The sequence below is a fragment of the Parasteatoda tepidariorum genome, chromosome 3 (assembly GCF_982258835.1).
Source record: "Parasteatoda tepidariorum strain Cologne lab strain chromosome 3, Ptep-v5.0, whole genome shotgun sequence".
NCBI lineage: Eukaryota > Metazoa > Arthropoda > Arachnida > Araneae > Theridiidae > Parasteatoda > Parasteatoda tepidariorum.
This window is the reverse complement of record NC_141757.1, coordinates 112,875,758-112,903,548: the sequence shown is the minus strand read 5'-3', so window position 1 is coordinate 112,903,548 and position 27,791 is coordinate 112,875,758. Positions and strand designations below refer to the sequence as shown.

The following is a 27,791-nucleotide window of genomic DNA, read 5'->3' as shown; positions in this document are numbered from 1 at the left end:
CTAACAGCAACCACTGGGAACCTGGATCTGCTCAATTGTGAGGTAAATGCTTTTTCTCCTAAACAACCTTGGCTTTTAATTCAAAATCCGAAGTAGTGATACCTAAAAAGCACAGAAACAGTGAGATATAGTTATTATTTCATGTCATGCAAATGGGGGGGGGGGCAGGCCAAGCTTGCGACACTCAACATGATGGCTTGAAAAGAAAACGGATTTGATCGCGCAGAGGGTTTTATAATTTTCTAAAAAATATATTTAATTATTAATTGCTCTTAATAGTTTAGGACTTAAAATTTCTCAAATTACAAAAATTTATGATCACATTTTCTAACATAACTAAAACATTATTATTGCTTTCGTTGTGGAAAAGGTTTTTTCCAATATTATTGCCAATCAGATTTATAGGTTTTACAGAATGCAAACAATTAGGAGTTTTAAAAATAACTAATAAATATAAAACATATGCAATTAATGAACATTTTACTAGTGCATTTCTTTAATTGAAGTTTAAAAATAATTTAAACCACTTAGAACATTTATTTTTCTTATTTAATTTTTCTGTTTTAATAATTAATTCTGGTTTATTTTTAAGGTAGGAACTAACTATGATAAGATGTTCCTAGAGCACGTGGACGCAATAGTTTGGATGTATGACATTTTATACTGGATTAGTTAAGTTGTTTAAGTAAACTTCTAAATAAATTGCACCCTTTTTAAAATATCTTTGATAATTTAATTTTTATTGTCCTGTATAATAACCAGTTTATTTTTGTTTTCTGCTACTATTTTTTTTTGCAAGAATGCAAGGGGCTCTGGTTTATGAACAGCCACTCCCGATGAATGCTGGTAATACGTGTAGACTTAAAAATTATGAAAGGATGTATATGAATGAAGGATAAAGTCGATTTATAAACAGATGCCTTATGAAAGATTTGATACAAATTAAATGATTATATATATATATATATATATATATATTATTATTATTATTATTATTATTATTATTAATTGAAATTTCTTCCTATTAAGACTTTTGATAAGTAATAAATTTTTTCTTATAATTTTTAAATCAAAATTTTTCTCATAAATGGATGCTTCATTTTTTTCTACCATACATATTTTTAAAAATATTTTGTACAATTTAAACTATAAGCACTGTTTTTTATTCTTTTATTCTTCGTGAAATTTGGTTAACTGATAAATTAGTACATATATTTTTAAAACATTTTTTACTTTTGCTACATGCCGGTAATTTTTTTTTCTGCTTTCTTTTATTTCATATTCATTTTCAATTGCATTTTTTAGTGATATAGACGAACTATGATGAGATGATGAAAAGAGTAATTTTTATCTGAGGATAATAATTCTTTACTCATAAATACCGCGTTCCTTGCAAAGGATGCGTCCTGATGAATACATTTACGTTTTCCCATTAAAAATTTTCCAGTGTTATTTTATTTTATTTTTCTTTTTTGTTTATATATATAAACTTCGTTATACATTCGTGATTTCTTCTACATGAAACGCAAATGATAGTACACATTTTTTAAATTTTTATTCTTTCTTTTATTCTGTCTTTCTACTAGAAATTTTAATACAAAGACTAATTTTAATACATTTTAATACAAATACTTTTTAATATATTTTAAATGTCCATTGAAATAATAATAATAAAATCGGCATTGGTGGTACAAATTACGTGGTAACAAATGCACGACTCATACTTTTGTTGTAAAGTTTCATCATTGACTCAAATAAAATTCAATTGTTCTTCATTTTTTTAAAGAAAAACACAAATATTAAAGCAACTTTTTATTATGAAAATTCATTTTTATTCGACATCTTTTATTTCAATAAGTGCTGATTGGAAATATTTTCAGATAAAAAGGTATTTATTTGCTTGATCGGGTGGGTCAAAAACTTAGTTTCGAATTTTATATTTACTTAACCTCAAAATTCAGTTTAAATATTTTTAACCAAAAAAATATGGTTTTGATTAATATTTCCATCACTAAAAAGGAGCAATTATTAAAGAAGGGACAAATGAATATTATATAAACTTAAAACAATTTTATGGTGAGAAAAAATAAAAATACAGTTAGAAGAGATACGGCAGGGTTTATGGTTGAGAAATTCTATCACAAATGATTCTTTTCTTTTTAAAAGCACCCCAAAACATTATAATTTCGTGAAATTTCCCCAAAACATTATATAACGTGAAATTTTCATTTGAAATGCGTAGAAGCTTCTTGTAAAAGTTAAGCAATTTAAGATCATAATTAGCGGAATCATTAACGTTGTACTTCTTTTTCTCTTTCTAAATACTATTATTAATAACTTCTGATTAAAAAAGCAACAAAATAAAGTAAAATTTTTAATTTTTTTATTTATTTTTCCTTGTATTAAATTCAAGTGGCTTACTTATCAGAAGCATATTCTAGTTTTTGACGCTTAGGATGCAGTAAAGATCCTGTGAAATATAATTTTAGTAGTTTCAGTTTATTTCTCAATATATTTTTATTTAAAAGTCAAAGTTAATTTAAAGCTTGCAGTCCTAATTTTGTGGTGTGAGTTATGATACATTTGTCACAAAATAACAAGAATTTCAATGCTTTTAGAAAAACTGAACATTGACAGACATTGAAAAGCTTTTGTATGCATTCAGGATTCATATTTATGTCTTATGGTTCTTAAATTATTAGAGGATTATTATCTTATAAATTTAATTATAAAATATTTATTTTGGACGAAGAGGTCAGTTTCGTTTTCATTTATTTCTTAGCTTGGGTCATAATCGTTTAGTAGTACAAATATTCATTTATTCGTTACTTCTTCTAGATATCGCGGTTTAAACAAATGCATTGTTAAGAGAAAAAAAAACTACGAGTGAGTCTGCAATTTTCTGGTATAAATTTCTGTTTTTTCCGCTTTTATTTGCTTTTATTTTTTGATGTAAAATATTATAGATTGAGAAAAAAAATATGTTGAGATATAGTGCAAACAAGTATAATTTAAAGTTATAAGGGAAAATTTTTATTTATTTTAAAAAAAAATTGACTGAGGCTACAATTTCATAAATCACTATACCTCATTTATTCTAATATTTGTCAAAGTTGAAAATAAACTTTCAAATATATATATAGTATCAACTATTATTCCAGCGGTAAATAGATGTTAATAATAAAATAATTTTAAATCAATGTTAACTTTTTATCTCATTTAAAGCACAACTAAACTAATAGCAACCATTTTAAAAAGTATAAATTACATAAGTCTATCGATTTAGGCTAAAGCGTTTGACGCATGTTATTAAGTCACCAGAATGAATTACCCTATGTCTCACAAAAGTTTTTAATCCGTCTCTAATTGAAAGGACAGCAATTTTATTTTTGGAATTTATTTAGACAATTATTATCACGGTAACATGATTATCGAAAAACTAACGCTTTTAATTCCTTTTTGTATTCAAATGCATTATTTTTTATTGGCATACATTATTTTCAATGACAACTATTACAGTGATGATAACAAATATAGAACGCTTGAAAAATATTAGAATTTGCAAAAAAAGCTCTTTTTCAATGTATACTATTTATATAACATTGAGGCAATTTAATGTATCTGGGGGCAATTTAACGAGTCTTACTTCCATTAACTTGTCCCATCTTTATTGCCATCTTTACTAAGAAATGGTAGACTTCCACTCATTATAGCGTATAATCTACCTATTATTCCTATTAATTCAACAGTGTATTTGCCCTTTAAATGCATTTTACACATGATACCATTAGGTGTAATTTCAGTTAAATTCATAAATTTAGACAGCATTTGAATTACTTTCAAAACCTCAATAAATAATTTTCTCGGAACTTCTAAAACAAATGTTTCTGCAGCCACTGTTTGCTTATATATATTAATTGAGGCAGATAACTCGACCACAACTCTCTTGCTAGAAAGATAATTTAATTTTTAAAATGCCTTTTTACGTTATTATGTTCGTTGCAATGTCAAGTTTTTACAAATTTTTACTTCATACAGTGTTTTGGAAGTTCTTTAATTTTATCCTAGTTCAGTTTCATAAGAATTTATAGATTCATAGTTCATTTGTCAGTTACTGGCAATGAGCCCGAGCATATACTATATTCTCAACAAACACATATCTGTAACCAGTTTAAATACTAGAAAATATTTGTAACTTTTTAAAAACAAAATATAAATTTAAATAATAATCCACAATGTTCAATTAATTCGAATTTATTAGAGACGTAAAAGAAACTCTCTTGGACTCACACAGGATCAGTTTTTTTTTGATTAAAACATTTTTACCATTAAATTTACGTTTATAATCCAAAAAATTGGCGTAAATATAACTATCCAAGAAAAAGTCACTTTTCCGTTAATTAGTTCTTCTAATTCTTTAAGAAATAGCGGAAAAATGGGTAAAAAGTGCACGTTGAAATAACGTATCTTTAGCACGTATTTTTAACAAAATATTTAAAGGGAAAATTGATAAGGTTAAAATACCGTCATTTTAACGGAAACGTTTTATCGAATGAAGAAATGGTGAAAATCATCACTTGAAATTGACGCAATTTTTACTCTAAGTCCAAAACCTTATAGCGAACCAACGAATTTTTAGCTTTTATTTGCCCTATCATGCTGCATGGGTTGATTTGTTTTCCATCCCTCATACATTCTTGTGGGTTTATCTTGCAACATACTCAATCTGACTTTTGTTATTTTCTTCAAATTTTACATGTTTAATAAGTTCAATTGTCTCACCATATTATTGAGGATTAATTATTCAATTTATCTGAACCATGACAAATTTAACCTTTGCTTATATAGCTCCCTGTACACATTCTTATGCAATTAAAACTTTAATAATGTATATATAAGTCAAACTCGCTTACCATCAAGGTTATGTCTTAAAAAGCAAAAAATGTAAAAAAGCAAAACATCATTTGCTCTTTAACGTTTTCCATTCGGCATTTAACAATAAAATTAAGTATGAATATTCGTTTTTGTAATATGTTTATGTTATTTTAACTTACTCCAGTGTAATATTATTGTTATATAAGTTATATTTAGTTGGATTAAAAATAAGTTTATAACAGTTAAGTTATTTAAGTTAATTTTAAAATTTGTTCTAATATCTATAAATTTAAATTCTTATTGTTCTTGAAAGCAAACAATATTCTTATTTTAAATTCCTAAATATAATTTCAACTAAAAAAGGTTTAAAAAAAATTGTCATGTAAACATTTCTCTAAACTATGCATAATGATATATAATGAAAAATCTTAAGTCTCAAAAATTTACTAAAAATACTTGAAAAGTATTTTCCAATCAAGTATTTTTAAAATCATATAGAATAATTAAAACTGGAAATTGATTTTAAATATCGTTTGATTTAGTCATTTAAATGTATGTCGAATGTATAAATGTACATATGTACAATATATGTATAACCAGTGTATGTATAATTGTACACATATTGTGCATACGTGAATACATTGAAAATAGTAATCGCGATTACAAGCAATAGATTACATAGCTGAAATTGCCTGCAATCTATTACAGTGGTAGGCGCCGAAGTTTTTTAAGTACGTTTTTACATATATCTGGTGGTACATTGTATGAGCTAAATAACGTACATACATTGCTATTACATAGTGCATACGTAAGTTCATTGTTTTTTTTTACTGAATTCATCTGGAATATACATTTAATTGATAAAAAAATAATTTATTATTATTATTGTTCGAAAAAGTTTTTTTTTCATACATAAAATAATTTATTAGAAACGTTTAATTACTTATAAAATTACTTTAATTGCTTACCTAATAAATTAAAATGCAATAAATATATTTCAGGAGTTTATATTATTGTTTTAATTACACGTTTTTTTTTCTTACAAGAGAAATATAATGATGATTTGAGAACAAATGCACATAAATTTCATTAAATGGTTTATAATTGTTTCAGTCAATTTTTGTTTATACTCACATTCAAAAGAAAATTTGAGAAGTATATCATAAACTAAAAAAATCATTAATTTGACATAAAATTGGCTTAACTCATTCTTTATTCATATATTATTTTAAACTCAACACATTCAGTATGTGTTGTAATATTTCTTTTTTTTTCTCCCTTTTTATGAAATTTGTTTGTTTTCCTTCATTGTGCGCAAAGAAATAATAAATTTGTCAATTTTTTATTAATTCACGTGCTCATAATCGGCTAATAGTTACAATATTTATTTAATATTACGATATATCCATTTTATTTCGATAAATTTATTTAATATTTTAGAGTGAGTTATTGATAATTTAAATTATAATTTAATGTATAAAAAAGTATGTTAGTTAAAGTATAATCTAATGTATAAAAAGTTTAAAAGTAAACGAAAGAAAAATCATGGACATCGAGTGTTTCTATTAATTATTATTTATAATTATTCTTTCAACTTGTCAAAAATATTCTTATACTTTTTATTTATCTTATGTCATAAAAAATAATACATAAATTATAACTTAATTAAAAAAAAATTATCAAACGAAACGAAAGAAAAATCCCGGGCGTTAGTGTTTTTTTTAAAAAAATTTTTAAATCCAAAAACAATCCGATCTTATCATTTTATTTTATTTATATTTTCATTTATTTATATTTTCATTTATTTATATTTTCATTTATTTATATTTTCATTTATTTATATTTTCATTTATTTATATTTTCATTTATTTATATTTTTCTTTATTTTATTTCCTAACAAAATTTATCTATTGTCATTGATTTATATTTTTAATTTATCTTATTTCATAAAAGGCTTTCGGATAAAGTATCAAATGAAATGAAGCTGTTGAATGCCATTTTTAAATTTGAAATAAATAACTAAAATAAAAATTTAAAGAATTTAAGTGAGCACGGAATTAAATTTTTTGAATCGCGGAAAAGAGTACTCACGGTCTCCGCTGTTCAGACGGCACACTGGGCGGACTTCATCTGATTGATCTCTGTTGAATGACGAATGATGCTTGATTGCTTCATATATATGGGGAATCTCGGTGTTTTTAGCGCGAAGCGCCACTAACCGATTCATCTATACTAGTTTGCCTTAAGCTCTCAGGTCTTAGGAATGTTAAAACTTATGTTATAATAGGGTACAGGGGGAATTTCCCCATCGTTAAATACAAATACAGAATTAAAAAACAAGTAAAGAACAATAAATTGGATATGATAACTTAATTTGAAGGTGCATTATTAAAATAAGATAAGATTAAGATAAGATATATACATAATATTAACATGACTATTTACATAATTATGTTATACTAACATATGCCTTATATTAGTGAATGACGAATGAAAATTTCTTCCATCTTACATATATTTCAATTTGGTTTCCAAACTAGCGCCATCTAAGTTTAGGGGGCTTCTAATCTGATTTACAGCAACATTAAACGCTCCTTTCAAAAATTCAAACAATAGTTTTGTTCAAACTTATAAATTGTCAGAAAAAGCAGTTAAGTTTAATCACTCTTAAAGATGCGTTTGTTATATACTTGAAATTGAAGAGTAAATTATGAGTTATAAAATCTTTTCAGATTAAGAAGATATTCATCCTAGATTTTAGGTGCAAAGTGCGTAAGTTTGCGAATTATGGGGCATTGCTTTAGTTGTCAACTTAGAAAGGTGATCAACTTATAAAAGGGGGGAAAAGTCAGTGTTTTTATTTCATCCTTCCTTTTGTCATGCTATTCTTAGGAATAATTGAAATTGTTTGTGTTATTTCTTATATGCTATCAAAAGCAAAAGTCATGCGTAATTAATTTTTTAACGAAATTTAATCAGTAATTTTTAGTAATTTTTATTTTTAATAAATAATGTTTGAGATAAATCAGGAAGTGCATTTCTAAAACAAACATCCTTTTGAACCCTAATTTGAAACAACATACGCTTTCTCACCAAAAGTGACATGTATTGGTGACTCGAATTCAGTTACTGAATTCTGTACTCCCAATAACTTATAAAATGTGAGGTAATATTTATTTTTTGAATCAGTCTTGTTTAAAAACTAAAATTGTCTTGGTTTAACAATTTTAAAGTTTTATATTAAAAGAAAGTTTAACTAGTCTGTTCCTTATCAGTTTATAACTACTTCTTTATAACAATTATTCTCATGTGCACTTCTTCATTTTTTAAACGCTTTTTTCATTTAAATAAAAAGGATTAAAATATTATGTATTGCATGATTTAAATTTTCTAATGAACTGTTAATTTGAATCAGTTGATTTCATCGAAATAGATTTATATTATAATGAATGAATGTTTGTTAAATTTCAGTTACTTTTGTTCCAAAGTGATGCTATGTCATATATAGTTAAAAATTTATTATGAGTCCTCAATGATTATACATTCTTTATTAAGAAACTTAGATTTTCCATTAGAGGAAATCACTAATAAAAAATAAATCAATATAAGTAATGCATTTCTTTCATTATTTCTTCAAAATTACCTCAGTTAAAAGTATGTATAGCATTTAGCTACACCTATATTAAAATTTTACGAAGAATATAATTTGTATGATTGTTTGCTTGAAAGAATTCTATCGTATTAATGAATTGGGAAAAAGCTTACTAGGTAAGCGAAATGTAATTAGAATCTAAGCTGAAGAGTGTTTTTGAATCATTTGATTTTCTATAAAGTAATGGATTTTTTAATTCTTTAATTTCTTTTTTTTTAACAATTGATTCTTTAATTGAGATCACTTGATTAGAATCACTTCCTTCGAATCACTGATCCAAATTGCTCAATTTGAATTATGGATCCGAATGACTTGATGTGAATCACTGATCTGAATGGCTTGATTCGAATAACTGATATGAATTACTTAATTATAAAATTGATTTTAATCACTTCATTCGAAATGCTGATCCAAGTCACTTGATTTGAATCACTGATCTGAATTATTTTATTCGAATCAATGTTCCGAATCACTTGATACGAAACCATTTGAATCAAGTTTCTGGCGAGAAATTGGTTGCGTGTATTATATTCTAAATTTTTAATTAAGTCAGTCGCCAAAGATAAATAAAAGGAGAAATGCAAAATTTAAACATAATTTTAATAAAATTTTAACAAGTAAATTAAAAACTTGTGTAATCAGCGTACTTGGTTCGAGTAACGAAATTCATGCTCTGGCGAACCTGAAAACTTCAAAATACGCTCAAAGTATTTTTGTAATGGCCCTAATTAACTGAATCATTGTAAAACTCTGTTTTTTTCTCTTTTTGGGATTTGCTTTAAGTCTTTTCTTCAGTTTTTACGTGTTCGATTAATCATGAATATTTTTAATTTACTTTTTTAATTTTATTAAAGTTATGTTTGAATTTTGCATTTCTCCTCTTGTTTATCTTTGGCGATTGAATTTAAAAATACAGAATATAATACACGCAACCGATTTCTCGCCAAAGATAAGTGGTGACCCGAGCGTGATGTGAGCAAGCCTGCCTTGGCAGAAACTCCCACTTCGATATGAACACGCCTATCTTGACAGTAACGCCCACTCCTACTTTATAACTTTAACGCTCCTACTCCCGATTAATGATCCACATTGAACAGTTGACATGCTACTTGTGACTGCGACATTATCCACCTCCTCGCGCTGTTGCTACTCAGTCTCGATCAAACTCAACGTCGGCCTACATACACTCGACTGATAATGTCAACACTGGATCAACCATGACCGTGAACTTAATACAACTCTCACTATCAGCAAAAAGTACAGTGATCTTCATATAGCTCTCCCGGCTTCTCACAAAACAGCAATGAATAAACCAATGAATAAGCTAATGGTATCCGTTCATCGAATTCTATCACAGCTATAATTCTGGTGGGGGAGTTCTGTAGTGCGTCCACAACTGCAATTTCAATTCTCTAGTATACAAGACATGTTAACTCGAATCTATGTTGGGGTACCTTTTCATAAATGACGGTTAACATTGTCGATAACTACTCCCCAACAAGTGAAATGAATCACAAGATTTAAATCATTTAATACGAATCAGTGATTTGTATCACTAGATTCGCATCACTGACTACTTCACTGATCACTTAATCAATTAATTCCGATCACAATTCTGACAAATCACTGATAACAATCACATGATTTGAATTAGTGATCTGAATCACTTAATGTGAAACAGCAATCCAAATACTTTTGATTTAAATTAGTGATCTGAATCAATTAATTCGATTAGTATTTTGAATCCTTTTGATGGTTCGTTTTGCCCAACTCTATCATCCACAAGTTAATTTTTTTTTCAATATACAATCGAGTTTTATTTAGTTAGATCGAGTTGTTCATTTGTTTTATTAAAATGTACCCTTGGAGCAGTTTAAAAATTTGATTTGCTTAAATTATATATTAGGTTAAATTGATAATTTGATAATCTTAAAATTTCCTTTAACTTCATGCCATATTTTAACTTAATTTCGATTGTATTGAAATTTTTAAGCCTATCTTTAAATATTTAATTTAATAATTGTTAAAATGAATTAAAATCTAATAATTCTGAAATTTTGAAACTTCGGAGCTTTTGGATGAGGCTATTATTAGTTTTCTTAAAATTAATTTCATTAACTGTTATTAGTTTCATTAAAATATCATAACCAAACTTATTTCTTGATGCATAATAACCTTACAAACTTTCCTAATGTGGGTAATGAATAATAACTATCAAGTTTTCTCATTTAAATTACCTGTCTTCAACTCCTTGCTACTTCTCTTTATTTGGACAATTAAAAGTAGATTGAAGTAAAGCTTTTAATCAGATTCTTCTATCACAGTGACAAAGGTGTGAAAAAAATTTCCTGCTTGTCGGCAGTGTTAGATATTTAAGAGTTTTTTTTTTTTTCAAATTTTCCATTTTAACACAGTCAAAAATGTGAATTAAGAAGTGGATTAAGTAAGATAAATACATTTTTTTTCAGCCGCAATAAGTTTGTTCTTTAAATTTACAGTGATTACAAACATTTGATATGCAATTTAGAATCTGATTATTCCGACTTTTAACTAATCAGAAACGCGCGCTTGAAGTAATAGCCGGGTTATAAAATTTCGTATACATTTTAAAAACAGTCACAATTTTTAAGAACTTCATTTTTCAAGTGGGCAAAAAAAGAAACAATTATATTTCAGTGAGGTTTGAACAGAAAACGTATAGTCAGAAGAATAATATGATCATAACTACCAGAATATAGTAAAACAAACCATGTTTCTGACTCTATCAAACACCGAAAAGCTGGAGTGGTGGCAGAAGGGGTCCAGGGGTTCAATTGCACCCCTCTCAGGGATTGCTTGCCTTCCACAGATAAACTTAAAAAATTAGCTTAAATAAAAAGCTACTAGATAGCTAAGAAATATAATTATATTCTTAAAAAAATTTAGTTGAGTATAAGTTAAAAACATAAGGACGAAAATTTGTTCTTTTTACTCACACTTTACCACCAACTTCTTGTAGAGACATCTTATTCTCAGAAAATTCGCTGGCTCCTATCTCTTGCTTGTGTCCATATGGAAAGTTATTCAACATTACTGAGGGATATGAAGATTCACGAAAATAGTCCACGCTTTCTCTGCATTCATTAAAGAAAAGAAATTAGTAAAAGATTTACGTTTAACGTTAAAGGATTCCGTTCTTATTTAGCAAGTATTTGGAAGAAAATAAAGTAGTAAGTTTATTTTGTCATCCTTTTTTCTTAATTTGCTCTATAATAATAATAAAATAATAAAAATAATAATAATAATAATAATAATAATAATATATATATATATATATATATATATATATATATATATATACACTGAAGAGCCAAATAAACTGGTACAGGCATGAGTATGCAAATAAAGGGGTATGGAGCCAATCAAAGTACAGCGCTGCTATCGGCAACGCGTATATTAGACAACGAGTGTCCAGCATAGTTCTTAGATCGGTTACTGCTGCTACAATGCCAGGTTATACAGATTTAAGTGAGTTTGAACGTGGTGTTATAGTCGGCGCACGGGAGATGGGACATAGCCTCTCCGAGATAGCAATGAAATTTGGATTTTCACGTACGATGGATTTTCACCATTTCACGAGTATACCGTGAGTATCGGAAATCCACCAAAATCCCCAGACATGAACATTATTGAACATATTTGGGATGCCTTGCAACGTGATGTTCAGAAGATATCCTCACCCCCTCTTACTCCCACTGGTTTATGGACAGCCCTGTAGGATTCATGGTGTCAATTGTCTCCAGCACTACTTCACACATTGATCGAATTCATGCCACGTCGTGTTGCGGCACCTGTGCCTGCTCGCGGGGACCCTACACGATATTAGGCAGGTATACCAGTTTTTTTTTTTTTTGGATCTACCATTAAGTATTTGGTCACGGGTGATTGAGAAGAAAAACAAACTTTATTCATAATCAATTGTTGGTAGAACCTCCATGAGAGGCAGTTACAGCGTGAACCCTCCGGGGTATATTTTCCACAAATCCTTGTGTGACGGCTGGTGGTATTTTATTCCACTCGGCTTGGAGAAGACATGTAACTTCCTTCGCTGATTTTGGACGAGTAGTACATCCCTTAAATCAGCAATCCAATTCGTCCCAGAGGTTTTCGATAGGGTTCAGGTCTGGTCTCTGGGCAGGCCAGTTCATTCGATTAACCCCATTGGCCCATTCGATTAACCCCAAATATATATATATATATATATATATATATATATATATATATATATATATATATATATATATATATATATATATATATATATATTCTACCATTCTCAATCTGTAATGAAAATTGAATCTCCTAATAAATCGAGAGTTGTTGGGAGGTATATTTTTATAACAAAATAAATAACTTTTAAGAAATAGCATGTATAAATGATTTGTTATTATTCTCGAAGTAAATTTGTACTCGGAATATTGCTAAGTTCGTGTCTATGAGTTTAGTGTGAGGCAATGATATGCTTCGTGTACTATATTTGTGACCAAAATTAACAAATACTCGTAAATGAAAAAATAATACTAAAAGGTAAAAATATTTCTCTTTAATTCTCTATCTACTTCGTTTTTATTTTTTATTTTTCTTCTCTGACAAAACCGTTTTGTTATTATTTGTATCATATCCTTCTCTGAACAATTATTCAAGAAGATTCAAGCAAATTCTTTTTTAAGTCAATTATGATTAAATCATCAAGTTTGAGATTGAAAAAAATAAAGATTTATTTTGATCATTTCTGAAACCTACATATAAACTCTGTTTGATCAATTCCGTTTGAACATAATTTAAGCTAAATTGAAAAGAACGAAAACATTTATCGTTTGGTGGACATGTCCTATCTGTTTTACGGTAAACACATTTTCTCGTTATTTCCCCTATTTTTGAAGCTAATATTTTAAAATATGTGTGTCTCACCTTCTTCAAAAATTTTGAATAAATGTTTTGTATATAAATATTAAAGGAATGGACTATACACTAGCTGATAAAAATGCTTTCTCGGTGCACAATTATTTTAAAATAAAAATATTAATGAGTGTATTTATGACTATTTTCGCCATAATTGTTACGATACAAGCTGCAAATTCTTTACGAAATTCAATTCCATGATTTCAGTATTTTTAAAATTTACAGATAAATATAAAGTATAACAAATAGTAATTTTCAAAACTAACCCCTGTTGACAACTTTTCACCCTCCCTCCCTTAGTTTTAATATTTTCATATCATATTTTAGTACACAATAAGTGCTTATAATAAAATCAAAACCTTCCATAATTATTTTGAAAATTTGTTTTCAGAAGCAGTCGGATGTCTTAAACGTAGGCAACTGAGCTTATATCATAATTTTCCTACTATTATTACTGACCTTGATTATTGTTGAAAGGAACCTGATTCTGCAAAACAAAAGTCATTATCATGTATAGTATAAGACGAAAAAAAAAAAAACACAATACGTAGCTGCTAATGATACTTGTATCCTTCTGCACGCGCAAACAATAGAAACCCTTACATATGATGCAACTTTTCAGATATTGTGAATATTTTCCTAATTTCCGTCAATAAATATCATGTCATCATCATCATCATAGTTGGTCAGACAGCCCAATGTGAGCCAATGCCTTCCTCTGAAGATTTCTCCACGACGACTTCCGATTTATCCTTAATCTCCAATTTTTTTCATTAATTGCGAGAAAATAATATTATGTAAGGAAAGAAAAAAATTATTTCTTGATTTAAAAATATATATATATATTTACTTCAAAAATACGTAGAAGGAAATAAAAGTTGACATATTTCAAGCTCTCAAAAACGGGCTTCAACCCTCAAGGCTTGAACCCCCCCCCCCCCCCAATGTCAAGTCTATCAAGAGGTGGAGAGGAACTAATGTTTTTAAGACGTAAATCAATATTCATGTGAATAAAACAAAATTCTAGGACTTCAAATGGAGTGACTGGGGAGGAAATAGTTTTGGCATTGTCGAAATTGAATTTATGTCCAAGACTTCAGCAATGAGCAGCAATTGATGATTTATTGTTTTTTTGATAACATACATATGTATCGTGTTCCATATGTCTAAATTTTACAACGCGACTTCTGTTTGTCCGATGTAGCCTAATGTCGCGCTGACAAGGTATGAGGTAAATTCTCCTGTGATTTTTAAAACTTTTATTGCATATTTTACGTTATTATATATGATATTACATATGTTAACCAATATTTTTAGATCTACTCCCTGAAATGACTTTTACGCTGCTACTCGTCATTAAAATGCAATGTGGAAAATAATCTAGTTGGAAGATAAGGTAACAACTTGCGTATTTTTCACCACAAAACAATTGCGAGTTTTCTTATGTTATTATTACCGATATTTTGTTGTAAATTAGTGCTGACATTTATCTTAAAAAATCATTTAAAATTAGACACTGTTGTGAAATCATTTAAAACATGATAAATGATTCCTATGATAGAAATTAGTATACTTTATGCCCAATTTTATATCCAGAAAAATCTGAAGGGAAAAAAAAGAAATCCCTGAATTAATTCAAAAATTACTGTACTGGAAGTTAAGAAGTGGAGCACAATTGAACTCAGAAAAAAGTTATTTTTATTAGTATCATCTTTTATTATTCTCTTTTTCAAGATTTTCTTTATATATCAAGAAGAAAATTTTTTGTCACCGCGGATTAAAATAAGGCTAACAATGGGTTTAAATTTCAATAAATATTTTATTTATTTATTTATTTTCAATTTTGAGATATTATTTGCAAACACAAGAGAAACACGATCGAAATCGGTGCATGTCCACCAATTACTAAAGAACGTATGTACTTTCATGCACACATATACACACCTTCTAGGATAAACTTGCACAATAAGAAACGCTCGGCTGCTTAAAATTCTCAAAAATTAGTCAACATGATGAAAATCTTTTTCATTGGGGTAAACTTCACTTTCAAATGAATTTTTCTTCCTCTAATGGTGCTGCCATCTATAAAAGCGAATCAAAGTACAATACGGGCCACAAATCAAAGTAGTTTTAACATTTACCGCGAAATTTAAAAAAAAAAATAGAATAGCTAACAGGGTTTATAAAATGACCAATGTTTTAAGATATTGCTTGTTTGTTTTTTTCTTCATATTTTTCTCCGTATCGTTTTAATTTATAATTTCAGGCAATGTCACAACATTTTTTTACCATTAATGTCAATAATAAATGAAAAAAGGATAGTATTTCGTTATTAGTATTTTATTACTAGATTACAGTTCAATAACCTATATTAAAAATAGGAAAAAATCTAAGGGGTTCATAACATAAGTTCATATGACTTTTATAAAATTCTCACGTGGTGCTGCCATCCAATATGTTAAAAATGAGCAGCGATATCTATATGTCTCAGTGTCGTTGATTAACAAGATGTTGAATGGAAAATTAATTTAAACAAGTAGTTAAGACCAATAATTTGATTCATTAAAAGCTTATATGCAATAAAAACAACTATTTAAAATATTTAAAGCCAAGAAAAACTTCATGAAATATTTACAAAGGAATCAAAGATTCAACTGAATCAAAAGTTCCATGCTTTCTAAAATTCACACAAAAAGTAATTTTGAGAGAAAATGCAAATTTTTTGAAATTTAATATTATGATTTTCATAATGATTCATAGAATATACAGTATAGGTTAATACAAGAAATAAAGAATTCATTAATACAAGGCGTGGACGGTCATGGGACTGTTGGCATAAGACATTTAAAATACACTTGTTAATGAAGTTTAACGTTGACTTATGCACAAGATTATTTAAAATATCTTTAATTTTACGAAACTATACAAGTATAATTTCAGTTAATTAATTTTACTATGCCTTTTCATTTAATTAATTTTAAATAAATATGTGTAAGTAAATATTTCCTGGTTTCTGTTATAAAATGCTATAGTTCGTCGCGAACTAATCCATTACGAATATTTAAAGTATATTTGAGGTATTTTTGAGATATCGAGGTTGTTTTGAGGTATATTTAAAGTTGCTGAGAAAACAGTTAAAAATTGTATCTCGTAAAGGTTGTATTTAAGGTATACGAGGCTGTTTTATATACACTTCAGCTCATTTTGAGGTTGTTTAAAATTCACTTCAAATCAACCAGGCTGATGAGGTAGGTGATTTTCAAAGAATACAAGTTGTTTTTTTGATACTTATAACAAAATAGGTAATTATAAGACATAAAATTTTTTTTTCTTATTTCAACTAGAGAGAGTGGGGTATTTATTAAGGTGTATGAATTCATTTTTTTATACCTGAACTCATTTTGAGGTTGTTTTAAATTCACTTCAAATCAACCAGACAGATAAAGTGATTTTTAAGGTACACCAGGTTGATTTTCTGACACTTGTAACAAAAGAGGTATTTTTGAGGTATAAAAAATTTTACCTTTTTTCAACTAAAGAGAATGGGGTATTTATTGAGGTATATGAAGTCATTTTATTTATACCTAAGCTTATTTTGAGGTTGTTTTAAAATCACTTCATGTCTACTGATGAGGTAATTTCTAAGGTATACCAGGCTGTTTTTCTGATACTTGTTACGAAAGAGGTATTTTGAGGTATAAGAAAATTAACCTCTTTTCACCTAACGAGACTTAGATATTTACGAGGTAAAAAAAATATACCTTACTTCAACTAAGGAGAGTCAGGTATTTATTGATGTGTATGAAGTCATTTTATTCATACCTAAGCTTATTTTAAGGTTGTTTAAAGTAAACTTCATATTAACTAGCTCACTTCCCAGAGTTCCGTGCGAGACGACAAATAGCGTGTGTGTTGACAATCGATAATCTATTCGATCAAATATAGCTTTTATTTTTTATTTTGCTTCAATGCACATGTATTAACGTAGCAGCATGAAAGCTGATTAATTGAGTAAAATGTTCATAATTTCTCTTATAAATAAATCATTGAAAATTGAAGATTTTGAATATAGCAATCTTGATTTGAAATTCTACTATGGCTGTATGCTGATCCATTGCTTGGATATCTTTTTGCAAAATTTATATTGCTATTTATGAGTGAAAATTTTAAATCTGATTAACATGCAATTTCTTTTTGTAATATATATATATGTAATACAAAAATTAAATACTTTTGTATTAATAAAAGAATTAAAACTCTTTCGTTTTCATAAAATGTCTTTGTTAAAGAATAAGCTTAGAGAGATTCTATTTTGGGAATTCAAGGCTGAAAACATACCATTGAAATATAAATAGATTTATATTTCAAAGGAAGAGTTATTTTTAGAATCGTTCCCTTTTTTAATTCCATATAAGGAAGCAGAAATGATTTTCCTTAATGCGTAAGGTTACAAGGAATGTACGAAGTGTGCCTTTTTACCTCGAATCTGTGTTGGTATAAAACGTAAGAACGCATAGTTTTGAGTGTCCTTTCATCATGATTTGATCCTGATAAGCTGTTCCGGAATTGTCAGAAGTCTTGTCCATGCCCCTCCCGTACGGAGTGTGGTTGTGAACGGTTATCAATACCAGCCTACATTTAAATAAACCTGTTTAGAACGTATGATGGCTTACGACTGCAATTATTTTAGGCTAAATACAACACTGATAACAGGGTTGTAGCCCTGTTATTACAAGTCGGCAGCATAGTTGCCTGCTGAGGAAACCTTTGGAGGAAACTTAAGATTTTCTATCTCTGGAACTAAGCGTAACGGAGGCTGACTGCTTCGTGGAAATTTTCCTAATTCCATCACCCCCGGAGGAGAAAAAAAATCGGCAGTGAAAAAAACGTTGAAAGAAGGAAGGGCGATTTCCCACCCGTACTACTTGTACCTCGTCGCGCCTGAAGTGCTGATGTAGATGGAAGGAAGGACGATGGCTGCAGATTGTCCCCTGAAACCAGTGAAAGCATCCCATCCGAAGACCCTACAATTCCATAGTGCCTCTGAGTTGGAAGAAACATCATCCATGGTAGTGATTCGACACCGAGTGATCCTACAATTCGTACTACTCAAGTTGTAAAAACAAAACTGATGATTGTGCGCGATTCAACGAAAAATAGATAAAGGTCAAAAGAAAAGTGTGACAGATGGAAAGGATTGACTGTAGATATAGATATTTTTTTCTCTCTCATTTTTTTTTCTTTCTCAATGTTATGATTAAATATTTTAGTAATATTAGATATGAGTAGTAATCTAAATATTTTATTTTGAATAATGGAATAGAGTATTATTAAGAATTAGATTGTATTTCTTGTGTTTAGATATTTTTTTTTTGTACCGTTACCCCTTTAAACTTTGGCCAGTGGGTGATCTTTTAATTGAATTTTGGTAACGGTTACCCAGGTTCAAAAATAGACAAATAACCAATGAAGTACATGAAACTTTTAACAATAAAAAGTAAATTTTATTATAACTATAACTTATCAACAAACACAATCCCGATCATTTCCAGATGCCTTCATATGCACTAAAAAATTTCAATTTATACACTTTTAAATTTTCAAATGGTTATACTCAAGAGAAAACTTTTCGATAAAAAGCACTTTTAAATTTCATAGGCATAACATTCAATTAATTCACACTCAAAGAGACAATTACGAAATAAAAATCCTAGCTCATTCTAAATTTACGAAAACATTTAAATTTTAGGTCATTATATTCCTACAACAGATAATTAAAATTAAAAATCCAAGGCTCATCTAAAAATAGGTATCTTAACACCGGATAGAAATAATTTAAAATACGGAATAAAATGCTCTTCTAAAAAGTTACTAAAAAGGTAAGAAATTAGATTTTATAAATACAAAGGAACTTGCAGATCACCTTCTGGAACGCCCACCTGGTCTGCAGCTAGACTTGTGGACTAGGAGAACTTCGACTTTCCGACCACCATTCAGTTCTTTAGAAACACTCTATTTTCTGCCGAGTGCCGAGGAATGCTCAATCTTTGCCAACTGTCTTGAACTTAGCGACACTCCGTCTATCATTTCCCGTCAACTTTTCTGAGGCTTCAGATCAACTTTCTTCCAGGCAACAGCTCATCCGATCAATGTGGCGTACTTAGTCGTGGTATCCAGGGACTCTTTCCAAATATCAACCTTTCAGCATTTCCGCCTAGATCAACTCACTCCGAGACTCCAGCTAAATCTAAACTCATTCTCGATGATACCGGCTCAGAACATACTTCTAACAGCCATGATAGATCCTGTCAGCGGTGATGTTTCAACTTAACATTCCATCGGGCACGATCCGCACTCCCGTCGTACTACTTTTTCAGCCACTCTTTTCACGCCTCTTATACTTTTCTCAGCAAGGCGGAATAATCCATACTGACCTGTTTACTCGCTCAAAAGTCATCCCGCATCCAGTGGACGTCAGAACAAAAAAAAGATCCATAAGAAACACCAGCTACAACCCCACTAATACGCCATAAAAGTGATAATCCAAACCTCCTTAAATGTTAATACAATTTATATCCACAATTTACCCAAAAAATCCCATTTTAAAAGAATAAATAAAAATTTCTCATGAAATATCATAATTTTGATTGCATTTAAATTTTATCATAGTGGTGCCATCTATTGAAAAATAACCCTTCTTTAAAAAGTATTCATACAAAAAAAAAAAACTCCAAGAAATTCCTATTTATTACATTTTATATAAAATTGTGATATAGTATTCTATTTATCGTGCATCTAAAATGTTTTTAAATGAAATAAATGTGATTCAAACGTCAATTAAATTAGTGACGGCAAACAAAATTAAGTTATTATTTAAACTTTTGTTTCCAAATGATTTTTCTAGATTAAACCGTAACAAAATTCTAAATTTTTCTGAATTTTCTTTTGAACCAAACGATGAAAAATTTTCAAACAAACTACAAGAAATTTGTAATAATTTCAATTTTTTGGACTTAGTCAAAATTTCAGACATTTTAAATATTTCCAGTGAGGGAAATAAAGATAAAATTGCCAAACACATCTTAACTTGTTTATGCGATTTCAATTTTTTAAACAATTCTTTAGTAATTGAAAATCCCTCTGAAGATGAGGACTAAACTATCCAGTTTCAATGTAAACAAACTCAAACTGATTTTGAATCACATTTACCAATTAAAACTTGTGTAAGTCAATTTACACAAGCTAGTTTTAATACTAAAATATATGTTGATAAAGAAATACAAACTCATGTTTATACTGATAAAGATATGGCATCCTATAGTCAAAATTCTGGTAATGATATAAATAATAGAGAACCTGAAACTAAATTAATAGTTAATTTCGCTGATGTTGAAGCAGTTACTCCTATTTTTAAAGGAGAAAAACACGAAAATATAAATTCTTGGTTTGAAAATTTTGAAACTCATGCTTCCTTATTTAAATTGTCTGATATGCAAAAATTTTTATTTGCTATAAGATGTTTGAAGGGAAATGCATTAACTTTAATTAGAAGTGAAACTCATTTAAATTCTTTTGAAAAATTAAAAAATCTTTTGCTTGAAGAATTTGGACTTAGTTGTAATAGTGCAGAAGTACATGCAATGTTGCAAAAAAGAAAGCAAAGGTATAATGAAACACTTCAAGAATATTTCCTAAAAATGAAAGAAATTGCAACTCAAAGTGATATTGATGACTTAGCTCTAATCACTTACATAATTCAGGGAATACCAGAAAAACAAATAATAAATCAATTCTTTATGGAGCCAATAATCTTTTTCAATTTAAACAAAAACTTAAAATTTATGAAAAAATTAAAAGTGACTTAGACAAAAATAAATTTCAAAATAATAAGGGACCATTTATGAAAAAAATGGAAAACCCAAAATATGACATAAAGTGCTTTAAATGTAATGCACCAGGACATAAAGCCCCGGCCTGTCCTAAAAATAAAAGTGTAACCCCGAATGTGACAAAACCCAAAATACATCATACAACACAGAAGATCCCAATAAATCAGTGTAAATATTGTTCGAAGAAAGGACTATTGAATCAATTTCACATGGGCTCCTCGTGTGTAAACGACCCTAACAATGTTGTTGAAATGAACGTTCAAAATATGACAAATAATCAATAGCAATTAATAATATCCGGATATAAAGTTGAAAATGGATATCAAGTGGAAAATAAATATCTAAATGGATATCAAGTGGAAAATAAATATCTAAATGGATATAAAGTGGAAAATAAATACCTAAAGGGACGTCCAAAACAAAATAAAAATGTAAACAAAGAGATATTATTGAATGTTGATACCGGGTCAACATTGACTAGAATACCAAAAGATTTGGTGTTAAAATTAAATATTCCTATTAAAAAATGTGAAAAATTTAATGTTACTCAAACGAAAGGACAATTAACACTTAACAAAATTTGTGAGTTTCCCCTTAAGATAGGCGAAATTGTTAACTCAGCTAAGTTTTTTATAATTGATACTGATTTACCATATGCTTTATTAGGGTTGCAGACTTGCAGTTTGTTTATTGACCAGTTGTTACTCAATTTGGTAAGAGATTGATCACCTCTGCTAATTCTAACAATGACAAATTTGGTAACAAATTTTTCTTCAAAAATAAATTTTGTTTTATCATTTTTTGACATTCTATTTTAGCTTTCATAGTATTAGTAACAGATGAAAAATAGTTGCAAAATCACTTTTCTCGGAATCAATCGCAAAGCACTTACGCTGCTTTTTTAATTGCATGGTAGTATAAAACTTGTGGGAACCAAGGCAGCATTTACATGTCCACATTAACCACTCCGAGAAATTTGGAGGGAGAGATAACAGAAACGTTTCAATTATCCGCACCCTTATCAATAAATAAAAAAAAACATTAGAATAATGGCAGAAATGTTTTATCTTTTTTTTAAAAAAAATTGTACAGTTTCTAATTACATACTCCATTGATTTCTTCTGGTGGATCTGTAACTAATGTTCTCTTAATTACAAACTAAAATCACGTTATTTTATATGGTTTATGGAGCCAGCTTGGGAGCTACATTTAGCTTAATTGAATGATGCAGTTTCATATTTTTATAAAAGATATATAGCCAAATACGAATAAAAATACCTACAATAATATTATTACAATGATTTTAAATAAGAATAATTTAATATGATAGATAATAAAATAATCCTGGTCGGCGCTGGTTATTACTGGATTAGAAACATTTGATTTCTGGAAATTTTTACTGCTAAGATTTAAAATTAAAAGTTACAGACAGAATTTAGACACGTATTTTTGTATCTTATGTCTGATATTTTTACTAAAGAAAGAGACATAATTTTTTTGAAGAAAAAAAAGATCAGTGTGATTTACAGTTAGGAGCAAATAAAAATATCGCTCTTAATTCTTTTGCTCTAATGATCAAACTTTCTCTTACGTACTAAATGTCAATCATAGTGTTTCCATCAGGTCATGTAAAATATGATTATTAAGAAGTGCTAATTATTAATTAAGTACCGAAATTAGACACAAAAAAAAGTATATCCGAATAAACACCCATTTTTAGTGTATTTCTATTTTTGACTATTGATATAAGGGGTTACCGAATTCTTGAAATTTTGGATCAAAATAGTTCAGTAAGGAGAACGAATATGAATGTGTTATTAATGTTAATTTTATTAATTTCAATTTATTAATTTTTGCTTTTTAATTTGATAGTGGATAAAACAACTCTGAAGTATGAAGAATAAATTCTTTATATTGTACTAATCTGCGTATTTTACTAATGAGAAGACTTTAGTTTCAATTGTCTTGATTTAGTAGAAATTGAAAAAATTAAAAAATAATTATTTTATAAAAAATAATTAGATGTTAAAAAGAGGCAGTTAACACCTATAATGAGCTCGACTAACGAAGTATAGCGTAAATTTATTTCTCGATTGCTAATTTTCTTTTAAAATTATGAAATACGATGTTTCTATTTAATATTTATAAATTTTTTTAAGATTTAATTTCATTTATTGCTAATTTATTCAATTTATTCTTAATTTAGTAAAGAGTTTGGAATAAAATGTACAATGAATGTCAAGTTTTATAAAAGCTGGTAGAATGTACATCTGTTTTTTATAAATTTTATTTCTTAGTTGATTCATACCATATTTGGATAAATTTCCATGCAATACAAAAGCATTCATAGATTTGTTATAAAATATTTAGCGATTTATTCAATATATATTTCAATATTCAATCTATTTTTAATGAAGAAATGAGTTTTTTAAAATATATCTTTAAATGTTTTCTTGTATCAAACTCTTGTAACATAAACGGTGATTAAGTGAAATTGTCTTTTATATTTTATATACTTAAAAAGATAATAGAGCTGCCGAATGCGTAGGAATAATTTTCAAGCGTCAAAAAATATTTTCCAGTAGTTTTTATATCATTTTAATTAACTTAATTAATTTAAAATTTCCAATTAGCTGGGGCTACGCCTATTGCGCAGAACAATTCATCCAATCTATTATATTTAATTATTATTTTCTAACTCGCATTCTTTATGCTACCTCGTAGATTATTTTTTTTAATGATGTAGGAATCTATTCTGTTTTGTTTTTACAAGAAGGATAAAAGAATTTTAATTGCTGCATTATATCGTGTCAATAATTTCATCGATACAAAATTGAAATATGTGAGGACAAAAATTTTTTTGCTTGAAGCAAAAGCGGAACACAATGTAACTATTAGATATTTAACTTACACATATATTTTGTTAAGAAGGTATGGGGAAATGCCCAGTTTGCTGCTATACTATTGAGAAGGCATTAAGTTATATAACTTGAATAATTTTATGCAAAAAAAAATAATAATGAAGGGTTTAAAAATAGAATCTATTGAAATATTCCCGAAAGCGAACTTTTACGTGAAACTTATTTTAATATCTTGCCTCAATTTAATAAGCAGTGTTAAATTATGGTCTTGATATTCTATATATGTCTTTCACCAAAATCATATCATAGTCATTTTGAGCATAAAGTCATGCGTCAAATAACGAACAACCAAATAACGAATCTGTTATTCGCATTCCTTCCTGGTGTAGCGATTTTAATAGCGAGTAGTGTATACTGTGATTCACATCTGTATTCATATTTGTCTTAGACTACGCACTTTGTACTAAATACCCCAAAAGGACATTTACTATGATGAATCTACAGCATAGATGCATCCCAATTTGTGCTAAAGTCTAAAATAATGAAAGGAAAAAAAATAGAAAAAAAGATATTGATTTTGATTTTGAGTATGGCCATTTATACAAATGTTTACAATTCTTCTTGAGAGATTGTAAAGTATGAAATAAATCTGCTAATTTATCTGTCACAAATAAATATTTTCATTTCCTAAAAAAATTTAATTCCATAAAGATAAAATACATTAACATTATTTCTGTGACTTAATTTGTACTAATTGTTGCAAAAACGGAAGAACGGTCTTTTTAAAATATACATGGGACATTTTAGTAAGCAAAAATTATTACTGCTATGAGGACTGTTACAAATTAATACTGATTACTAAACTTCTTTGAATACTAGGATGAGACTAACTGTTTTTCTTGCTATTTTTGAAGTACATATTTTTTGTGACTTTTGACTGTTGTAATTAGTTGCAATATAAATAATAAAAATAATTTAAACAAGAAATATCCTTGTTATTTTTTTATAACTCTCACGTCTTCTATGTGCACATTTCCTGTATTGTATTTATGACCCTCATTAAACATTTGATAATAATTGTCAAAAAGTAATTTATAAAGCGAAATAAAACGAACAAGTTTCCAAATAATATTTTGGTGAAGAAAAAAAGAACTTATCGATATATTTTATTTTTTTGTTATAAGCGAAGTTGAGGAGTGAATTTGATACTGAATTTAGGACATTTATTGTTCAATTCCATTGCCATGTAATTTTGAATCCAACCCAGAAGACAAGGAAACTCCTGGATCAAACATTGAGACTAACTATCCTTCGTAGAGGACTCCTTGATTGATCTTACCATCATTTGAGTTACATGGAGGTTACATGATTAGCGCAACAGCAAGAAAATTCTAACCCATGACTATGTCTAACGCTGACCGTAATTATGGTCAGCAATATGAAAGGTGCAAGCTATTCGTAGAATTTACATCGACCAGCCATTAACCAGAAATCGACCGACCATGCCAACACCTGCACGGATAGGTGGTTATGGCACAGCCCATGTGTGCCCATGCGTAAAGACGGTACTGTTCATTCGTATATCATATCCCTTCTCAAAGGTTGGGAAAAAAAAGCTTCGGTTAAAAAAAGTTTAGAGATATTGTGGTGGTGCCATCTACAGAAGTGTTATAGAAATGTAACAATTTTTAAGACGTTATGAACTTGTTTCCTGTAAATTTCTAACAAAATCCATTGAATTAGAGAAAAGAATGCGAAAGGATGCATTAAAAATAATTTCAATTATATTAATAAATGTCATGCAAAAAATCCTCTTTTTGTTGATGATTTTAATCAAGCCTATTTCACATTAAAGTTTAGTGTATAGACTTACAATTTTTTTAAAGCTTTTGTATTCACCACTTTGTTATAAGCTCACACCTTCCTCAAAGTGACGGAAAAATTACCTACACACTAAGAATAATTCCTCAAATCTAAACATTATTGCTTAAACTAATTGGATCACATGCTTTATATTGGCCACACTAATTGCGTCACATGTATTCTTAAGTCATATTTTATTTTTATGAAATATTTCTTATATATTTTTTATTGAGTAACCTGTAAATACTTTATTAAGTCAATGAAAAATCGGTGAACAAAAGGGAAAAGTGATCTTAATATTTTGAGAAGTAAACACATTTTATTTCATATATTAACTACTTCTCCATATTTTATTGAATAATCATTTAATACTAAGTATTGTACAAATATATTTGGTTTCAAAAACTATACTCTTTAGATTTCTACTCGCAATTGTTCCAATTTAACGTCTTAATCACCAGTTATTACAAATTTTAACATCAAATATAGATTACGCGTAAGAAATTAAGCATGGATTCTTGCGAAACTTTTTATTCTTTATATCTTTCAACTATAATGGAAAAACGAATTTCTAAAGAAAAGGCAGATGATCAATATTTTGACTGAAATGCAATTACATACCCTTTTAGGAATCCTTTATAATTACTTGAGTTAATTTGTCGCATCTTTGAAATGAGAGTGAAATTTTAAGTTGTGTAATCGTCTGCCACGTGGACTAGGAAGAGGGCGCTATTCATTTATTAATTGTAAACTGCACATGCTTGAAAATTTGCAGTGAAGGTGCATCCTGTTTCCCATGGCATCGCACACGCTTAGAGGAGTAATTTAGTACTCTCCTCTATCTCCTCTAAGCACAATTTTTATTGCGATAATGAACATTTAGCTGGAATCATTATAACGGTAAACTAATTAATTAAAACGTTTTTAGTTTTGAATTCATTCTGTAAATGTCAAATTCATCGTTTATTTTAATATTTAAAAAAAATTATGAAATAAGCCTTTATTCTTAAATTATAATAGAATCAGACTCTTCAAACTATGAATAAGCAAATATCCTTCCTCCGGTTGGTCGGGAAAAGTGAGAAATCTTTACCCCTCTATTAGAAATCATTCGAATCAGAAATTAAGGTTAAATTTTAAAAATGAAATTCTTCTATGTCATGAAAAAATGAAATAATCATCATAGTAATATAAAAATGATGATAAAAGGAAGGAAAAAACTCGAATTAAAATATTTTTTTTAAGAGTCATAACAGATTTTGAAAATCTTTTATTTTAAACTTAGATTGATTTCGTAACAAATTATTCTATTTAAAGCTTACATTAAGACAAAATTAATAGAACTTGCTAAGAACTTTAGTGATAAAAATAATTTGAATAAAAAATTAAAGAAAATTTAAAAGTAGTGAACGGAGTGTTATTTTTTCTAAGTAATTGTAAATTTTACTATATCTCATATAAAAATATTTATAAAAGTTCTCAAATAATTCAAGAGTTTTATGTTTACAAAGTGAATTTCAATTTCTTATTCTAAAATTAAAAATGATTTTTGAATTTATCGGCATTAAAATTAAATGTTTATTACTATCAAATTTAAAAAAAGGAACTTTAAGAAATGAAAATTTACTTACTTTTCACGATGATATAAAAGTAATTATCACGAAAATATGATGAGATTTTATATGATTCGATTTCATGAAAATATAATTT

The 27,791-nt window shown here is 28.2% G+C and overlaps 1 long non-coding RNA gene across 1 annotated transcript; it reads right to left on the bottom strand.

Moving 5' to 3' along the window:
- Window positions 1-26,786, bottom strand: LOC147814189 (uncharacterized). Its single transcript, XR_015432296.1, has 3 exons — window positions 26,703-26,786; window positions 11,503-11,640; window positions 1-102 (listed from the first exon to the last, which is right to left on the bottom strand). It is a non-coding gene; the product is annotated as an uncharacterized LOC147814189 (long non-coding RNA).
- Window positions 26,787-27,791: the final 1,005 nt, after the last annotated feature.